The sequence below is a fragment of the Choloepus didactylus genome (assembly GCF_015220235.1).
Source record: "Choloepus didactylus isolate mChoDid1 chromosome Y unlocalized genomic scaffold, mChoDid1.pri SUPER_Y_unloc3, whole genome shotgun sequence".
NCBI lineage: Eukaryota > Metazoa > Chordata > Mammalia > Pilosa > Megalonychidae > Choloepus > Choloepus didactylus.
This window is the reverse complement of record NW_023637626.1, coordinates 482,473-503,784: the sequence shown is the minus strand read 5'-3', so window position 1 is coordinate 503,784 and position 21,312 is coordinate 482,473. Positions and strand designations below refer to the sequence as shown.

At 38.2% G+C, this 21,312-nt stretch overlaps 1 pseudogene; it reads left to right on the top strand.

Annotated features, from left to right (window-relative positions):
• Nucleotides 1–979: 979 nt before the first annotated feature.
• On the top strand, nucleotides 980–1,520 carry LOC119525967 (annotated as a pseudogene).
• The last annotated feature ends 19,792 nt before the right edge of the window (nucleotides 1,521–21,312 follow it).

Below are 21,312 nucleotides of genomic sequence, written 5' to 3'. Positions count from 1 at the left end.
ACAAATGTACTACACCAAAACTATGAATCATTAATGGAGAGGGTTGTGGTTAGGGGTATGGGAGGATTTGAGTTTTCTTTTCTTGCCTTTATTTCTTTTCTGGAGTAATGAAAATGTTCTAAAAATTGAAAAAAGAATTAATTGTGTTGATGGATGCACAGCTACATGATGGTACAATGGGCAATTGATTGTATGCTTTGGATATTTGGATAGTTGTATGGTATGTGAACAATCTGAATAAAAAATATACTTTAAAAAAGAGGATGAGCCACACATTTGACAGCATTGAAAGGCTTGAGTGACAAAAGTTAGAGGTCCAGGATTGCAAAGTATGAAATCCATGGTAAATCACATTGTTTATGACATGGGACCTTGAAGTGTTGTGCCCTAAGGAGGTGGATCAGAAGTAAACCAGCCCTCACAGTGACTGAAAGCCAGTATTGAGCCACCTCAGGTGATTTCAGATTGTGAGTTTGCCCAGGTGCATGACAATAGCAAAAGAACATCCTCACTGAAGAAAGATAACATCATTCTATTCCTCACATTTGTTTCCAAAAATATATATATTTTTAAATACAATGTCCAGGACTCCTTAGAGAAATGGCTGATTGTAGTGTTGAAGCAGGAAATATACAAGATGAGCTGGGATTATCTTGTAATGCCTGAAAGTAAGGAAATGCTCATAAAATTCCACAATTGAGGGCGGTGGTGCACGCAGCCTAGTGGGGAAGGGAAGCCAGCAACCTTGGTGGCAGGGACAGGCCAAGGCTGCCGATTTCATAACCATTGCACCTCCTGGCTGACAAGCGGGCTATGAGGCTTGGGCTGCATTGGGGCAGGCTGTGCTGGGTCTCTCACAGCAGAGGCCACTGGGGGTTGGACAGGTTGGAGGTGCAGAAGCACATCATGATTCTCAGGAAGGCTTTCTGATCTTGGAGAAGGGCTTCATCCCTGGGGAATTAAATAGCACCTGGTACATATGAAGATTTCTTGGCAATTTAATGTAGAAACCATTGATCACCTTGCTCTCATTTCTACCTGTTCTGTGTTGGCAAGGGAGAGTGTCCAAATGAGCAAGGTATCACAGCAACTCAGTACTCCGGGAGTGAGCCAAGTAAGTGTTATCCATTCTTAGGCACATGGCAGTGGCTTACAGCAGGTTCCTCAGCTGGTGCCCACTGGCCCTGGGGGAGGCAAAGCTGTGCCTCCAAGCAAGCTGAGCTAAAAGAGTTCCTCCATGGATCAAAACAGTGATGAGTATCATCAACACAGAGAGAGGGACAATATGACTGTGAAAAAAAAGCTGGTTGAAAAGCAAGCAGAAAACACAGTTTATACTACAGAAAGAAAATCAGCTCAAAGAAGAGGATGAACAGTTGGAAACAAAAATTAAATTGCTGACAAAAGAATTAAGTGCATTTAAAGATTTCTTTCTTGAGCATGCACACAACTTTGCAGACAATGTGCAATCCATGAGTACTGAAAATATGACAACAAATTCTGATAATGCAGGACAGTAGATCTCACCCTTTCCAAAGTTCACAACTTGTGGCTTGAACCTTAAAGATGTGACCTTTTACACCACTCATATTAATACCTGAATATTGTCTTGTTTCCTTATTTAAAGATCCACTGAAAATTGTTTTCTAGGATTAGCACTGAAGAGTTGATTAGCTAAAAATGTTAGCCATGTAATTTGAATATGTGGTTTTAAATGATATGGATTTTTGTGGGGATCAAAAAAAAAAAAGACATTTTTAGGTATATGGTAAAAAAAATATCCTGGACCTTGATGTTCTTGATAAATCTTGACTTCCAAAGAAATGCTTCTTTGTTAGGTGGACAAAAGTAATGGGGAGCTGGCAGGTTTTGCAGGTTTCTGGTTTTTAATGGTTAATTGGATTAAGAAAAGTTGAACGCCATCTATATTAACATATTTCTGATCTTTTTCCTAAACTATGTATTAAATTTCCTTGGGGCAATACAAACCAATTGCTTTGTTATTTGGAATGATTTTATGTATAACATAATGCCCATTTTAGCATATGGTTACTATTTTCCCCAACAATTATGAGGTAATTTTTTAATAGTGATGCCTGTTAAGTAAAGAGATCCCATTGCATGATATTAACATATTTTAAAACTTCAACTTCTTTGTGAGACCAAAGGAAGAGCTGTTTATTTGGTAGAAAATCTATATTTTCTGTAGCATACTATATAATGCAACTTGTATAGTCAGTTTATTCAAACAATATAATTACATGGAACTCTGAATAGGGAGTGAGACCTGGTTGGTTTTTACAGGTTAGTGTGAAGCCCCAATACATCCCAGAGTAATTTGGGCAGAGAATAAAAATGTATTTGCAACATCCCCTTGAGGGAATGGAGGAAAGTGTGAAAATATTAAAATTCCCCACCTGGGGAATTGCTGGTAGTCTCACAAGCATTGGGGACTAACAATTTGGAAGGCCAAGCCCTCTATCTTGGGGCTTTCCCTTATGGGGTTTGTTACTGCAAAGGATAGGCTGAGCCTACTTATAGTTGTGCCTAAGAGTCTCCCTCAAAGAACCTCTTTTGTTGCTCAGATGTGGCCAATCTCTCTAAGCCAACTCTGCAGGTAAACTCACTGCCTTCCTCCCTATGTGGTACCTGATTCCCAGGGATATAAATCTCCCTGGCAATGTGGGACATGACTTGCAGGGATGATCTTGGCTCTGGCATTGTGGGATTGAGAAAGCCTTCTTGGACCAAAAGGGGAAAGAGAAATGAAACAAAGTTTCAGTGGCTGAGAGATTTCATATGGAATCAAGAGGACATTCTGGAGGTTATTCTCATGCATTATAGAGATATCCCTTTTTAGTTTTTAGTGTATTGGAATAGCTAGAAAGAAATATCTGAAACTGTTGAACTGCAACCCAGTAGCCTTGATTCCTGAAGATAATTGTATAACCATATAGCTTATACTGTGTGACTGTGAGATTGTGAAAACCTTGTGGCTCACACTCCCTTTAGCCAGTGTATGAACAGATGAGTAGAATGGGGATAAAAAGTAAATGAATAATAGGAAGGGATGGGGCAGATGGGATATTTTGGGTATTCTGCTTTACTTTAATTTTTATTCTTATTCCTTCTTCTTTTTTGAGGTAATGAAAATATTCAAAAATTAATTATGGTGATGAATGCACAATTATATAATGGTACCATGGACAACTGATTGTACACTTTGGATGATTATATGGTATATGACTATATCTCAATAAAATTGAATTAAAACAAAAAAGACCCCATTGCATTTTAAAGGCATATAGAGCCAGTTGGCTTAAAGATAGAAATAACCTTTTAGGAAGCAAATAGATTTTGTTTTTGTTTTTATAAAAGTATAGCCTCTTAGAATTATACTTTTGGAGTACCTTTGGGTTATTGGATTAATGTTATTTTGTTTCCTGAAAAAAATCTCACTAGTTTATATAAACTTGCATACCAAAATTTTAGTTTCTGCTGATGCTAGTAAAGTAGGCATTTCTTCGGTATCATTTCACAGCCAAGTTAGTAAACAAAATGTTTTAACAGTTTGAATAGACAATCTACTGATTAGGATTTAGAACATTAATTCAGCAGGTAGTTTCTATGGTGTTTGAAATAACTGTCATGGTGCCATGATTTCCAATGGCAAATTTTTTTTTTTTTCTAAAGACAAATATTTTTTCTAAAGGATGATTTTGGTATTTGATCTTAACCAATGGATGATTAGAAAAATGTATCAGTTACTCCATGCATCTCCCAAAATGAGTGCAAAAAAAAAAAAAAAACACTTGAAAGTGTAAGGTTTTAACCGTTAATTTCTTTCACTTAAATGGATCTTGTTCTATTGTTTTTGTGGCTTTTCATTTTCTAGTGGCTGTTCTTCCAGACTTTTTGTACCACTGCTTCTGTTTGAATATTTATATGCTTGCATGTCTCATAAATTAAGAAAGAAAGTACTGATAAAACTCAGGATATTAACATTTTTGTTGAGACTCAGAAAGCGCCAATAACTAGGGAATCTCTACATTTTGGCTTATTGAAAAAAAAGACTCACAATGATAGGAATATCTTAAAGGGCCACAAGAGCCAACTAAAAGAGCCCCCACTGGCCAAAGTTGTGACAATTTGAGCGACAGTATAAATCACATAGTACTGGATTGTAACCTAAATTATAAAATAAATGTCTGTGAGTACATATTGATATAAATCAATCAATCAATCAATCAATCAATAAGAAAGGACAAATCTTCTTTGCAGAAGAATTCCAAATCATTTATGGACATACCCCTCCCTAGGTGGTGGAGTATGACTCCCCACTCCTTAATTGGGCTACACTTAGTGACTTCCTTGCAAAGAGAACAGTATAGAAATGGGAAAAAAAGAAGGAACTTTACAGCGAAGAAATGTGACAAACTCTAACTCACCCAGATGATCAAGATCAACAACAGTAATAATTCATTTCGATAGTATGTTCCCTTGATATGATATGATAAGAATGGCACTTTACCTCTGTGGTTCTTCCTTCCAAAAATACATAGCCTCAGTCTTATCAGGAAAAAAAAATCAGACAAATTCCAATTCAGAAACATGCTACAAAATACATGACTAGTACCCCTCAAAACGGTCAAGGTCATCAAAAACAAGGAATCTGAGAAACTGTCACAGCAAGAGGAACTTAAGGCAACTAAGTGTAATGTGGTATGCTGAATGGGATCCTGGAATAGGAAAAAAAAGAACATTGGATAAAAACAAAATAAATTAAATAAATTATGGACTTTAGTTTAATAATAATGTATTGGTATTGGTTCATTAATTGTGACAAATATACCATACCAAATTAAGTTAGAAATAATGGGGGAAACTGGGTATGGAGTATATAGAAACCCTCTGCATTATCTTTGCAATTATTCAGTAACTCTAAAATACATTCTAAAATTTAAAAATGTTTATTAAAAATATACAATTTCCAGCAAATTAACAGAAATAACCAGGCACATAAAGAAATAAGTCAACATGAAAGAGAAACAGCACAAACCAGAGACAGAAAAAGAGAACAAGAACTACAGACAGTATAATCAGAAGGCAAAGCTATACTACAAATATACTCATATTCTCATGGAGATAAAAGCTGGTATTTAAAATTTAAACAAGTGACTTGCCACAATATTTACTTGGTATAAAAAAATAACAGATTTGAAAAAGAAGCAAACAGAAATTGCAGAAGTAAAATATTTAATAACCAAATTTATGAATGCAGTGGATGGGCTTAACAGCTGAAAATAAATTAATGAAATAGAAAATAGGTTAGAAAAGAAAAATCTATCCAGGATGAGACAATTATATTAAAAAATGGAAAAGAAATAAGAGAAGTTAAGATACATAAAAGAGATATTAATAAAATCCAATATGTGTGGAATTGGAATCCCAAAAGGAAAGGTGAGAAAGTAGTAGTATTTGTGGAAACAAAACCTGCCAATTTTCCAAAATTGATGAAAGATATCAATCTATAGATTTGTGTATCCTAAAGAATCCCAAGCAAAATAAATAAAATAAATCCATGACAAGACACATCATGATAAAATTGAAAGTAAATGAAGACAGGAAGAAAATCTTTAAAGCAGCAAGAAGTAAAAAAGTTTCCTTCAAAGGACCAACACTTAGTTTGACAGATCGTCAACAACCACAGTAGAAACCAAAAGACAGTAGAAAGATAACTTCAATGTGTTTAGGAGGGTTTGGATGGAGAGGGAATTCTAACCTAGGAAGGTATGATGGTAGCATAACATTGTGAACATAATCAGCAGCACTGAATTATATATGTGAATGTGCTTAAAAGTGGAAAATTTAGGTTGTATATATGTTACTAGAATAAAAACTACCAAAAAACATAGGATTGTACAACACAAACAACAAACCCTATTGTAAGTGGTGAACTATAGTTAACAGTACAAACATAAAAATGTTCTTACATGAATTGCAACAAATGCACCACACTAATGCAGTGTTAATAACAGAGTAGTATAAAGGAACTCTGTATTTTTATGCATGATTTCTCTGTAAACCTACAACTTCTCTAATAAAAATGAAAAGAAAAAAAATTGATCAATCCTAAGCTAAAGTAAGAAAGGAGATAAAATGGAAAATAAGGCAGGAAAAAAAACAAATAAAAGGCACAGTAAGAAAGTAGATTTAAACTCAGCTATATCAGTTATTATGCTGACTATAAATGAACTTAACATTTCAATTAAAAGAAAAAGACTCTCTGACTGGATTTTAAAAACCAATATTCCGTAGGCAAAACCCATATATTAAACATAAGGAATCAGAATTGTTGAAAGTAAAGCGGATAGAAAAAATGCTATTCCAAAATAACCAATATAAAGTGATGTAGCTTTATTAACATCAGATAAAATAGATGTTGATGCAAAAATAATCAGATAAAGACTCATTAACAATCATAAATAATATAACTACTAAACTGTGTCACCTGATAACGTTGCCTTATAATATAAAAAGCAAAAGTGGCAGAATCCAGGCAATTCACACACACACATATTCACATGTGCCAGAAATCCAAACAACCAATAGACATTCTATAAAGCTCAGTTTCAATAGCAGTCAAGGAAATTAAAATGAAAATGAAAATTGCAATTAGCTACTGCTATATACCCACCAGAACAGCTAACAATAAAAATAAAAAATAAATTAAAAAAAAACGGAAAATAACAATATTGATGAAGATGAAAAGCAACATAAAATCTCACATATTGGTAGTGGGAGTGTAAATTGGTACAACCACTTTGGAAAGCCATTTGGCATTATCTTAAATTTGAACAGATATATATTCCATGATTAGGATGTCCTATTTTGTCATCCAAACAGGGATATTTGGGAGAGTGAAATGGGTCACTATAAATAATCACACCAGGACAACACATATAAATGAGGATTGAACCAGTAAAACCAGGATATAAAGTGTCCCTGTCCATGACCCAACAATTCTCATTCTTAGGTGTATATTTAACAGAAATCCATGCACACATACACCAGGAGCATTATTCATAATACCTAAAAAACTGGAACTAACCCAATTGTCTATCATCAACTGTCCTAGTTTGCTAATGCTGCAGAATGCAAAATACCAGAGATGGATAGGCTTTTATAAAATGGGGATTTATTTCGCTACACAGTTACAGTCTTAAGGCCACAAAGCATCCAAGGTAACACATCAGTAATCGGGTACCCTCACTGGAGGATGGCCAATGGCCTCCGGAAAACCTCTGCTAGCTAGGAAGGCAGCCGGCGTCCACTCCAAAGCTCTGGCCTCAAAATGGCTTTCTCCCAGGATGTTCCTCTCCAGCAAGCTTGCTCCTCCTCAAAACGCCACTCACAGCTGCACTCAGTTCCCTCTCTTTGAGTCAGCTCATTTTTATAGCTCCACTGATCAAGGCCCACCCTGAATGGGCGGGGCCACCCCTCCATGGGAACAACCCATCGGAATCATCACCCACAACTGGGTGGGGCACATTCCAAGCAAATCCAACCATCACCAAACTACAAAGACAATGGCATTTGGGGGACACAATACATTCAAACCGGCACTTCAACCAAAGGAGAATGTGGTGTATTCACACACATACACACACGCACACACACACATACACAAATATAAACTTAGATGATAAAAATATAAAGTAAGGAAGTAAGACCATAAATATTAGATAATAATTCCATGTAAGGAGGAATGAGGAATGAAAACTTGGAAGAGGGCATAGGGTGGGGTTGCAGAGAGCAAGATGGTCTTTAATCTCCTCATCTTTGTGGTAGTTACATGTGAGTGTTAATTTGGTGAAAATTCATGAGCTTTATATTTTGTTCTGTGCCCTTCTTTGTATGTCTATTATATTTCATAATAAAAAAGGTTTAAATGAAAAGAAAAATGTGAGGTGCTACATAAAGGAGTACCAAGTAGTGATTTACAGAGGGAGCCAGGTTTTGACACTGCAATACTCAGTTTTCAGTCTGAACAAAGAAGGCTTCTTGAACAGCAGTAATATCTTCAAGCTTGACTTTTGCTTAAAAATGCAACTGCAAAACAAACAAAAAGAATTTGCAAGGCAAGAACCCCACTTGAAGGTTCTACATTATAAAACTGAATTCTTTGTTACACTGGGGACTGAGAACCCTCTGGAAGGTTATTCACCCAACAAGTATATTAAAGGAACCCATTTATGTATATTCCAGCCCCACAGCATGGAAACTCATGGACATATCAGAATGGTGCACATGATGTGCATGGGTTGGGTATGGGTGTCCTTTGCCCATCTTTTTGAATAAACAGCAACAGTCCTTAATCTTTTTACTTGAGGTACTGCTGGACAAGATAAACCAAAGGAATGCAAAAGATAAACCCTTTCTCTTTCATGTCTCCATCTCCATCAGCTTCAGACAAACCTCTGAAATTTTTCCAAGACATGGTCTAATCAATCTGTCATTTGCTAAGTAAATAGAACAGATTTGACCCAAGTCTTGACTTTATGAGTTTTATTTGTCTGCTTTCAGCAGGAGGTAAAATGTGCCAAACTCTTAATTCATTTTCACTCTAAGGTTTAAACACAAATAGCCATACATCTAAGTGTTGGACCTCACTATACAGAATCACTTAAAGCCCAGGAACATGCCACTTCTGCTAATGGCTTCTGCTCATCTGTGAGGAAATGTTCCTTACATCTTTCTGACCACTTTGGATTAACAAAAACAAAGAAAAAACCATCTCAAAGGAAGTTCACCTCTGTCCTGAAAATACATGTTGTAGACTTTAAAAACACATTTTGTTAAGGAATCCTTAAAATGTATTAGGAGCAAATTCCTCATTAAAAATGAAATTTTTGCACTCAAGGACCCAGTCAAGAAATACTTTTGCTATAAAGAACATTAATGGGGCAATTAACATTTGAATAAGGACTATAGATTAAACAATAATACTGTATCTGTGTTTATTTCCTGATTTTGATAATAGCACTATGGTTTGTAAGAGCTTTCTCTCAATTTTAGGAAACATACACTGAATTTTAGGGATAAAGGGATATCACTCTTGCAACTTCATCTCAAACAGTTCAGGAAAAAATCTATATTTATCTATATAAAGAGAGAACAAATGCAGTAAAATGTTAACATTTCGGAAATCTAGGTGAAGGGTATACGGGAATTCTTCATACTATTTTTGCAAATTTTCTGTAAGTCTGAAATTATTTCAAAATAAAAAAACTAAAAATAACTGAGCCCAAGGTCTAGGTTCAATGACAAGTATGTGCCTCTCTGACAAAAATAAATTATATAGGCTCTACCCACAATGACCCTCTGAATATGGGCAAACCATTTGATTTTTTCTGAGCCTTATTTATAGCATCTTTAATAACAATGAATTAATTAGATGGTACTTAAGTCTAAAATGTCACAGTTTAAGGTCCTTTTATTTGCCATCCATAATCTCATTTTCAACTGGCTGATTATCTCTTGCAAAGAAATGCATAAATAATAACAATATTCAGTGCATGAGGACTCTGGGATAGGCACCTTTCTAAATGTTTTACATATAGAAACCCATTTAGTCTTCACAACAACCAAATTTGTAGTTACTATTATTATCCACATTTTGTAGAAGAAACTAGGGCATAGAGAGTTGACAAAATATGCCCCAGATGATACAGTTGGTAATTAGACAGAGCTAGATTCAGAGCCCATACTCACGTTCCTTATACCAGAGGAAGGTAATTTTTTTTTTCCTGAAGGGTCTAGACTTCACATACACATGGGTCTCTGCCACATATTCTTCTATGTTTTGTTTATATAACCCTTTAAATACATAAAAAAACATTTTTAGTTTGCAGGCTGTATAAAAAGAGGTTTGGGGCCAGATTTACCCACAGGTTGACCCCTACATTATGCTTTCCTGCATCTTGGAAGAGGACTGATCAGTCACCAAATGACATAATCGGAAAGATATCTCAATGAATTCTTAGTCTGACTCTCTCATTTTATGAATGAAGCACTAAGATGTCAAGTCATTTGCTTAAGGCCATTTGGCTCAGCCAGGCCTAATCTAAGATTGAAGCCCTGACCTGGCTCTTCATCCAGTGCTCTTGGAATTACAGAGCACTAACTTTTAGATGCATCCTGGGGAAACCCAAAATTTGCTATTAAATTGTATTTTATTTATGGCCACTGGCCATAAGTGATTGACTTTAAATCAAGCTGGACCTATACAAAAGTTTTCAAAGATAACAAAAGTTACACAAATAAATGCCTGGCTATTTGAATTGATTCAAATCAATTCAATATTTTGAGGGTCTGTCATGTGTCATTGTAGAAGAACAAAAAGAACTAAATAGCTTCTGCCATTAGAATGAACCCTTGTAAAAAAACATGAAATTGTGAGCCAAAGACAAGAAATCAGGAAGGGGAGGGATCAATGAGGGTTGCACTTATCCAAGAATTCCCAAGGTAAACAGAACTACAGAAAGAAGTTGAAGGAATGGACAAGTCCTTTGGGGAAGCCTTGTGTATTGCAGTATCACACACTTTAACTCAACATTAAACAAGGACTAAATGTAAGCATGTGTATGGGATACAGTGATTAAGAAGGCATTGTCTTTGCACTGAAGGACCTTAAAATCTGGGGAAGAGAAATATGATTTCTACAGATTTTAACACATGCCCCACAATAGTTCTACCAAAAGCCAATGCTTTGCAGCTGACACAGAAGGCACAGAGAGCTAAAAACTGAATAAGTATAAGAAATTGGTGACTTCAAACAAGGATGATAAATCAAGTTCTCAAGAGCTCCCTTCAGGGGTACCTCTCCCTGAACTTCTCTATAGGTCCATTCTTTCTGGGACAGAAAGAACAGTGTTCAGATATCAGAGAAGTCAAGTATCAAGCCAATTTGAACTGAATCTGTTCTCTGTCATTTTGTAGAATATAGCAATTCCTTGAATGTGATGTATTTTGCTATCTTGTGATTTGTTTGCAAGTATAACCACCAGTTGAGCATGGTAATTTATACCAAAGCAATTTTCAGCCATCAAAACCCATGAGTTTTTTTCTTCAGCCTTACCCTGAAACGGTTACACTGAAGTATGAGGTGTCCTAATGCTGCCTATAAAAATGATATGCTATCCAGTTCACTTAAATACTCATCAATTTTTCATATCTGCATATTACAATCATGTTCTCATAGATTTACAGCAGCCCTTGTAAGCTAAACAGATGATGCCAATATCTAAGTATTTAAATCGTGGGAAGGAAGTTCATCTTGTGGGTAAAAGATGGAGGTGTTGGCAAGGTCTTAAGCTCTTTAGGATAACTACTATCAGAGTAGGAGAGTAGAATACAAAAATGGCCAGATGATAAATTAGAAGATCTTGGTTTTAGTTTTCGTTCTGTACCCAATAAAATATAACATGGTGTGACAGTTAGGTTCATGTGTCAACTTGGCCAGGTGATGGTACCTAGGTGTCTGGTCAAGCAAGCACTGGCCTAACCATTGCTGTGAGGATGTTTCTTGTCTGGTTAATAAACCAGAAGGCTGGTTTATTAAATCATTAGTCAATTGGTGGCAGCTGTGACTGATTACATCAACAAAGGGTGTGTCTTCCACAATGAGAGAGTGCAGTCAGCTGGATTTAATCCGATCAGTTGAAGACTTTTAAGTGAGACAGAGGACCTTCACTTCTTCAGGTGAGCAGCAAAGTGTTTCCTAAGAAGTTTGTCAAAGTTGCCAGTTCATTTCCTGAGGAGTTCATTAAACATGTTTGTCAAAGTTGTGAGTTTGCTGCCTGAGGAGTTCATCGAACATCTTCATTGGAGCTACCAGTTTGCTGCCTGCCCTACAGAATTTGGGCTCATGCATACCCACAATTGCATGAGACACTTTTATAAATCTTATATTTATGCATATTTCTCATTGATTCTGTTTTCCTAGAGAACCCTAATACAACTTGGTACCGGGAGTGGTTCTTGAGAAACAGAATCTTAAAATGGGCTTTTACAATTTGTTTTCTACTCTGATTAGATTCAAAGGCACTAATGACTCTATTTCCAATAGTCAAGATGGCACTGACAGTCTATGACATGAGTTGGCAATGGAGATTCACAAAATAGCACCATTTGATTCTCCTAATCATATTCTTGTACAAAGTTAAGGCTCCAGGTGACAGTGCTTTTGACACCTTCACAGAGTTTTGCAGAATTAAGGGGTATAATGATGTTGGCTGGCTACTCTTAGATATGTTGGATGAAGTTATAAGAGAAAGGGATGAGCTAAAGGCTTCAAATTTGAAACTTAAGTGCTGCATGACAGACCTAAAGATTTCTGTGTGCCCTGAAAGAAAATCTTATTTCCTGTGGCTGCAGACTTGAGACTTCTGACAACCAGATCCAGAGTCTCACTGTGCGAGTAGCAGATTTACAAGGTAAACTAAAATGTCAACCTCATGGGGTGTCTGCTGTCAAAGTAAAGGCATTGATTGGAAAAAAATATGGGATCCTGAAACTTGGGATAGGGACATATGAATTGATAATAATGGCAGTGAGGACATTGGAACACTGGATTCTGCTGAATCATTGTTATATATACCTGTAGTGGGCTGTCCTGAGGAAATAGCACCCCCACCTCCAGTGTGCCCTGAGGAGAGAAGTACCCAACCTCTAGCCCACTTAGAGGAAACAGCTTCCTGACCTCCAGTCCACCCCAAGGAGCCTGCCATCCAATCTCCACCTAAAGAGATTAAACCTTCATTGACTGCTAAACCTGTAATCACCTCCCCTGAGGAAGCAGCCCTCGCTCCTCTGTATTGAGAGATTAATCCTGTTTTACAAGATGAAACTGTAACAGAATGTCCTAAAGTAAATGGTTTGAGGGATACTTCTAAATCTTTTCATGACCTACCCCCACCACCAGTCTTTGCTTCAAGACCTATAACTAGACTAAAGTCCCAACAGGCTCCAAAGGGTGAGGTACAAAGTGTGACCCATGAGGAAGTACATTATACTCCAAAAGAACTGTATGAGTTTTCCAACTTATGCAGACAGAAACCAGGGGAATACATGTGGGAATGGATATTAAGGATGTGGGATAATGGTGGAAGGAATACAAGGTTGGATCAGACTGAGTTTACTGATATGGGCTCACCAAGCAGAGATTCTGCATTCAGTGTTGTAGCTCAAGCGGTTAGAAAGGGTGTTAACAGTTTGGGTGGTTGGCTGAAACATGGATCAAAAGGTGTCTGACATTACCTGAGGTTGAAATACCAGAACTGCCCTGATATAATGTAGAGGAGGGAAGTCAAAGGCTTAGAGAGATTGAGATGTTAGAGTGGATTTATCATGGAAGACCCCCACACACCCTGGAATGTTCAGAGGACACACCTGTTAGCAGGACTATGAGGAATAAATTTGTGAGACTAGCTCTGTCATCCCTGAAGAGCTCTCTAGTTGCTCTTCTCTGTAGGTCAGATATTACTGTAGGAACTGCTGTCACTGAGCTGGAATCCTTAAACACAATGGGGATAATTGGATCTGGAGTCAGCAGAAGCCACATGGCAGCAGTTAATCACCAAAGACAAGGTGGGCATGACTACCATAAAGGAGAAAAGTCCCAAAGCAGCAGACAAAATAATCTGACTTGCAGAGACTTATGGTATTGACTAGTAGATCAGGGAGTACCTAATAGTAAAATGGATGGGCAATCAACTAAATTCTTGTTTGAACTATATAAGCAGAAGGATTCTAGGTCAAGTGAGCAAAAGTCTACCTTGAATTACAAAAGCAGAGATTCACAGCCCCTTACTCAATTCCCAGATATGAGACAATTTACAGATCCAGAGCCCCTTGAATGAGGTGAAGGCTGGGTACCCTTGGGGAAGGACCCTGTTACACTGCAAAAAATTTATACTGTTAATTTTCCTCCCAGCCTTCCCCAGGGGGACCTACAGCCTTTTACCAGGGTAATTGTGCATTGGGGAAAAGGAAGTGATCAGATATTTCAAGGGATTATTAGACACTGGTTCAGAAGTGACATTAATTCCAGGAGACCCAAAATGTCACACTGGTCCATCAGAGTTAGGGCCTATGGAGGTAAGGCAAGTAATGGAGTTTTAGCTCAGGTCCATCTCACAGTGTGCCCAGTGGGTTCCAAGACCCATTCTGTAGTTATTTCTCTGGTTCTAGAATGCATAATTGGAATAGACATGCTCAGCAACTGGCAGAATCCTCACATTGGTTCCCTGACTCATGGAATGAGGGCAATTATGGTGGGAAAGGCCAACTGGAAGCCACTAGAACTGCCCCTGCCTAACAAAGTAGTTAACCAGAAGCAGTACCTGATTCCTGGAGGGATTGCAGAGATTAATGCCACTCTTAAGGACTTGAAGGATGCAGAGGATTCAAGATAAATCCAACAAAAATACTGGGTACTTCCAAGTGTAAAATTACCAGGAGCCCAGTGATGTGGTGCCTGTCAAGATATCCTTTCTATGGTGAAGGATAAGCTGTTGCATTTGGCACCTCCTACAACCAAAAAAAAGGCACAATGCTTAGTTGGCCTCTTTGGATTTTGGAGACAACATATTCCTCATTTGGGTGTGCTACTCCAGCCCATTTACAGAGTGACCAGAAAAGCTTCTACTTTTGAGTGGGGACCAGAACAAGATGAGGCTCTGCGACAGGTCCAGGTTGCTATGCAAGCTGCTCTGTCCATTGGACCATATGATCCAGCTGACTCAATGGTGCTGGAAGTGTCAGTGGCAAATAGAGATTCTGTTTGTACACTCTGGCAGGCTCCTATAGGAGAATCACATCACAGGCTCTTAGGATTTTGTAGTAAAGCTTTAACATCCCTGGAGATAACTACTCTCCATTTGAGAAAAAGCTGCATGATATGTAGGAACCGCTGGAAAGTGGGCAGCTGCAGCACCGCAGCTCCTTTCTGAGATGTCCCTGAAGGACAGTGGTGAAGGGAAATCCTCCCAGTGGGCAGAACTTTGAGCAGTGCACCTGGTTGTTCACTTTGCTTAGAAGGAGGACTGGCCAGAGGTGCATTTGTATACTGATTCCTGGGTTGTTGCTAATGGTTTGGCTGCATGGTCAAGGACTTGGGAGGAACATGATTGGAAGATTGGTGACAAAGAAGTCTGGGGAAGGGGTATGAGGATAGACTTCTAAGTGGGCAAAATCATGAAGATATTTGTGTCCCATGTGAATGCACACCAGAGGGTGACTTAAGCAGAAGATTTTTAATAACCAAGTAGATAAAATGATTCATTTGGTGGATACCAATCAGCCTCTTTACCCAGCTACTCCTATCATTGCCCAATGGGCTCATGAACAAAGTGGTCATGGTGGTAGGGATGGAGGTTATGCATGGGCTTAACAAAATGGACTTCCTGTCACCATCTTGAAATGGCTACAGCCACTGCTGAGTGCCCAATCTGCTAGCAACAGAGACCCAAACTCAATCCCCAATATGGCTCCATTCCCAGAGGTGATCAGCCTGCTACCTGGTGGCAGGTTGACTACATTGGACCACTTCCCTCATGGAAGGGGCACTGACTTGTTCTTACTGGAATAGACGCATACTCCAGATATGGGTTTGCCTTCCCTGCATTAAATGCTTCTGCCAAACTGCCATCTATGGACTTACAGAATGCCTTATCCACCATCCTGGTATTCCACACAGCATTGCTTCTGACCAAGGAATCCACTTCACAGCAAATGAAGTGAGGGAATGGGCACATGTTCATGGAATTCTCTGGTCTTACCATGTTCCCCATCATCCAGAGACATCTGTGTTGACAGAATGGTGGAATGGCCTGTTGAAGACTCAGTTATGGCACCAACTAGGTGGCAGTACCTTGAAGGGCTGGGCAAAGTTCTCCAAGAGGCTGTGTATGCTCTGAATCAGCATCCACTCTATGGTGCTGTTTCTCCCATAGCCAGGATTCATGAGGAATTAAGGGGTAGAAATAGGAGTGGCACCACTCACTATCATTCCTAGTGTTCCACTAGGAAAATTTTTGCTTCCTGTCCCTGCAAGCTTAAGCTCTGCTGGTCTACAAGTCTTTGTTCCAAAAGGAGGAGTGCTTCCACCAGGAAACACAATAATTCCATTGAGCTGGAAGTTAAGACTGCCACCTGGCTATTTTGGGCTTCTTATGCCTCTGAATCAACAGGCAAGGAAGGGGATCACTGTACTGGCTGGGGTGATTGATCCTGACTATCAAGGGGAAGTAGCACCACAACTACACAATAAAGACAAAGAAGAGTTTTCCTGGAGTACAGGAGATCCCCTAGGGCATCTCTTAGCCCTATCATGCCCTGTGATTAAAGTCAATGGAAACTGCAACAACCCAATTCAGGCAGGACTACCAATGGCCAAGAAACTTCAGGAATGAAGGTTTTGGTCACCCCACCAGGCAAAGAACCATGGCCAGCTGAAGTGTTTGCTGAGCATAAAGGGAACATGGAATGGGTCACGGAAGAATGTAGTGATAAATATGAACTATGGCTGCATGACCAGTTACAGAAATGAGGACTACGATGGCATGAATATTTCTTCCTTGTTTTGTTATGAATATATTTGTGTTTGTCTGTAAAGCAAATATCTTTGCTTTCTTCTCTGTCTTATCCCCTTAGCATATGCTATGAGCTGTATTGTTCATTTTGCAGTATTTAAGTTAAAGAAAATCAATTTTAAGAGTTAATGTCACCCAAGAACTTGCACCCTATTCTGGAGAGATTTAGCTCATTTCCTGTTGTATGCTGGACAGTGGATTACTGTTATGCAAAATATGTCTGTTATTGTTCTCTACTTAGAGATGAAGTATGGTTTTAGGTGATGTGTATAACTGCCAAGTTGACAAGGGGTGGACTGTGATGGTTAGGTTCGTGTGTCAATTTGGCCAGGTGATGGTACCCAGCTGTCTGGTCAGGCAAGCACTGGCCTAACTGTTGCTGCAAGGACATTTGTGGCTGCTTAATAAACCAGAAAGCTGGTGTGTTAAATCATCAGTTGACTGCAGCTGTGACTGATGACATCAATGAAGGGTGTGTCTTCCACAATGAGAGAATGCAATCAGCTGGATTTAATCTAATCAGTTGAAGACTTTTAAGTGATACAGATAGAGTACCTTCACTTCTTCTTCGGCTAACCAGTGGAGCATTTCCTGAGGAGTTCATTGAAGTTGCCAGTTTGTTTCCTGAGGAGTTCATCAAACATGTTCATCAAAGTTGCTAGTTTGCTGGCTGAGGAGTTCCTCAAACATCTTCATTGGAGTTTCCAGTTTGCTGCCTGCCGTACAGAATTTGGACTCATGCGTACCCACAGTTGTGTGAGACACTTTTGTAAATCTTATATTTATACATATCTCTTGTTGATTCTGTTTCTCTAGAGAATACACATGGTGACACACTAACTTTTGTATCCCTCAGTTTCCTCATCTGTAAATGAAGGGCTGGTTGAGATGAACTCTAAAGGCACATTTAGTTGTAACAGTCTATTATTCAATAAATTAGACACATATGGGTATAAATATGAAATCTTTAAGGGAACCAAAACTAGGTATGTCCTCTAAAATAGTTATGAACAACTAAGGGCCAGAATCATGGACTGTCAGCATTGAAAAATATCTAACTGATCATCTAGATGAGGAATCAGTGAAGAGTTAGATAGGAAATGATTTAGTACCACCTGTGATCTCTGTAGCCTGTTTCTCCTCCTCCTCCTCCTCTTCTTCTTTCTTCTTACTTCTTCTTTATCATGCTTTTAAAAACATAAAAAAAAAAAATCTTAGCTTGCAGGGTATAAAAAATGCCAGATTTGAGCTGTTGGACATATTTTACCAACTCCTGATCTATTCTAATACTCATTTTACAGACGAAGAGATTGAGGCTCAGAGATACTAAGTGATTTGTCTATGATCACAAAGCTAATGAGTAATATAGTCAGGACTAGTTAGTTGCCATGGCATCTAAATCCCAGTCCAGTGCTCTTTCTTGCCTCCCTAAGGAATGAATTATCATAGACTTTAGAAGCCCTTTAGCACACTAGACTTAGTTGCTGTAACTTGTCTGTACACATCTCCTCCCTTTTTGGACCCATCTTCATGAACTATGATGTCATGATGCCTTCTGGCTACCTAGGGTCCTGTGGCATTTTGAATTATGTACCTCAACATAGACATGCCCTTAATCTTAATATGCATTCCTGTGGATGTGAACCCACTGTAAACAGGACCTCTTAAAGGTGTTTGTAGATAAGGTATGGCCCAATCGAATGAAGGTGATCCTTAATCTATATTACTGGAAGCCTTGTAAGGAGAAGAAATTGAAAGACAAGTTGGAGGAGGCCACCCAGGAAGAAATCAGATGTCAATGAAAACTAGAAGAGCCAAAGAAAAGAAAGGACAGCATCACATAATGGGAGGCAGAGAAAAAAACCAAGGAACCCAAGGATTGCTATCTGCTAGCACCAGAATGCTATAGAATCTGGGAGAAAGCAAACTTAATAACAACTTGATTTTGGACTTCTTCTAGCCTCAAAACAGTGAAACAATAAACTTTTATTATTTAAGACAACCCATTGTTTGGTATTTGGCTTAGCAGCTTGGCAAACTAAGACAGGACCTCACTATGGTATCATATCTAAGCTTGTACTTTCTAGACAATATCTTCTCAATCCACCCCATAGATCCTATCCAAACTTACCCATCCATCATCTCTTTCCCTAAAGGTCCTATTTTTGACAACAGGATAAACTTAATCTTACCTGATGAGAATGCAGGTTACTGAGAGAAAGTTGTTCCCATTTCAAATTGTTCTATCTCTATAGATAAAATTGTAATTTTAACATATTTACAATATATTGTTATACACTTATAAATATCATCTCATTTAATCTTCCACAAAACCCTATTAGAGAAGTACTATTATTAGTCTCATATTGCTGATGAGAAAAGAAGAGGTTCTGTTACTTTTCTAAGGTTACATAGCTAGAAAATGGCAGAATGAGGATTTGAAACCAAGTCTGTCTGACTCTGAGGGCTTTTAAGCAGTAAAGTTTGTAGATTCAGAGCAACTGAATGACAAAAAGGTAACAGGATATGTTACAAGGGACAGGTTGTCTAGAAACCCCAGGGTACCTCAGAACTAGCCCCAGTTTCCTTTCCTTAAGAAAACATCATAAGGCTGAAACATTGGCCTAAACAGTTATAAAAGAGGGCTTCTAGCCATCTTATCATTTGGAAATTAAAGAAAACCACTGTGCAGGTGTTGATAACTACTAAATCATTCCCATCTAATGTCTAAATGTAATCATCTCCCCAGCTGGGCCATATATAATGGATTCGGTAGAAAGGGTCTCCTAATTTGCAGAGTAGCAGTACCCTGTGGTTCAGCTTTTCATCAAAACAGTTACTACCAGACTTTTTTTTTTACCCTCAAACCCTCAGGAGTTATTCCTGAACCGTTGTTAGAGACAACTTGCCCTAATGGATTACTTGTATGTTTAAATACACACAAAATACATAAAATTGAAAGTACCATTCTCACAATATCACTTTAATGGTATAATGGAAAATCTACTAAACTAGCATTCAGAAAGCTTCAGTTCTGTCCCCAGCTCTGCTGTAAACTGACTTGGTAATCCTGGCAAGTTAGTCCTTTCTCTGGGTTTCAATTTCCCCTTTCAAGTAAAAAAGAAAGGATTAGAATCACTGACATCTAAAATCCTTGGTCAGGCTTCCACTTTAGCTGACAGATGCACTTCCTTTCCTTTTTCCTTGTTAAATATGGATAAAATGCAAACCTGAAATCTAAGTTTCTCTGTGATTCAAGCTGACCTTCCTTGTTCTATTCCATCTCCCAGCCTTTCTTAAAGATACATCTTCTGCTCAGATCAAGCCAATTACTCCATTTATTTCACACACACCCTATGCTCATTTCCATAACAATGCCTTCATTCAGTTTCTAAAATATCTGCTATGATCCAAAGCCTGTCCCACCTTTCAAGGCCTCACTCATTCTCACAGTCTCAAAAAGCCTTTCTTTCTGGGAAGAGTAAATGGGGAAGATAATGGTTGCACTAATGGTTGCACGATGACTAGTGCAAAGTTTATTCAGAACTCTATGACCCCTATAAGGTGGTGGTTGTAATTCAACTCGCTGAAAGTCCAAAGTAGTGAAAGTTAAACAAACCATAATCATAGTCTCATTCTAGATGGTGATACTATGATTTCACAAAGTTTGCCATAGGAAAAAGTATAAATCTTTCATAATTTTTGAAGTCCTTTTGAATTCTATAGAATTGTAAGAATACTGTGTTGCAGATACTCTAATGTAGTTTTCCAGCCAGATCTTAGACATTATAAAATATCAGAGTTCAAAGGATTCTTTGAAGTTATCAAGTCAATGTTTTTACCTATGAATGGAAGATCTACCTGATAGATGGCCATCCTATCTCTATTTAACCACCACTTAAACACTTCCAGAAATGGGAAACTCATCAGCTAACAAGGTAGACCACAAAACACCTGTGATTCATTAAATTAATTAATTCACTCAACATGCAATTTTTAAAAACCTACGATGTGCCTGTCACTGTTTTAGGTAAGATGGAGAGACACTGGTAAACAAGACAAACAAGGTCCCAACATTCATGGAGCTTATGTTCTATTTGCAGGGAAGTAAATAAATATAAATAATACAATTTCAGACAGTGACAAGTGCAATAAAAAGGTTATGAGATGAATAAAAACAAAGTGGGGTGAGTAGGGACCAAAATTTAGTTGATCAAGGAAGACTTCTCTGAGGAGGTGATGCTTATATTGAGACCTGAATAATTAGAAGGAGCAAAACTATGAAAATATTTTTGATGAGGAGTGTGCTGGTTTGAATGTATTATGTCCCCCAAAATGCCATTATTTTTTATGTAATCTTGTGTGGGCAGATGTATCAGTGCTGATTAGATTGTAATTCTTTGAGTGTTTCTGTGGAGATGTGCCCCACCCAACTGTGGGTGATGACTCTGGATAATTTCCGTGGAGGTGTTACCCCACCCATTTAGGGTGGGTCTAAATTAAATCACTGGAGCCATATAAATGAGCTGACAATCAGAAAGAATTCAGTGTGGCTGAGAGTGACATTTTGAAGAGGAGCTACAGCCAAGAGGGACACTTTGAAGAATACACTAGAACTGAGAGAGGAGCTTCAGCTTAGAGAGACATTTTGGAGATG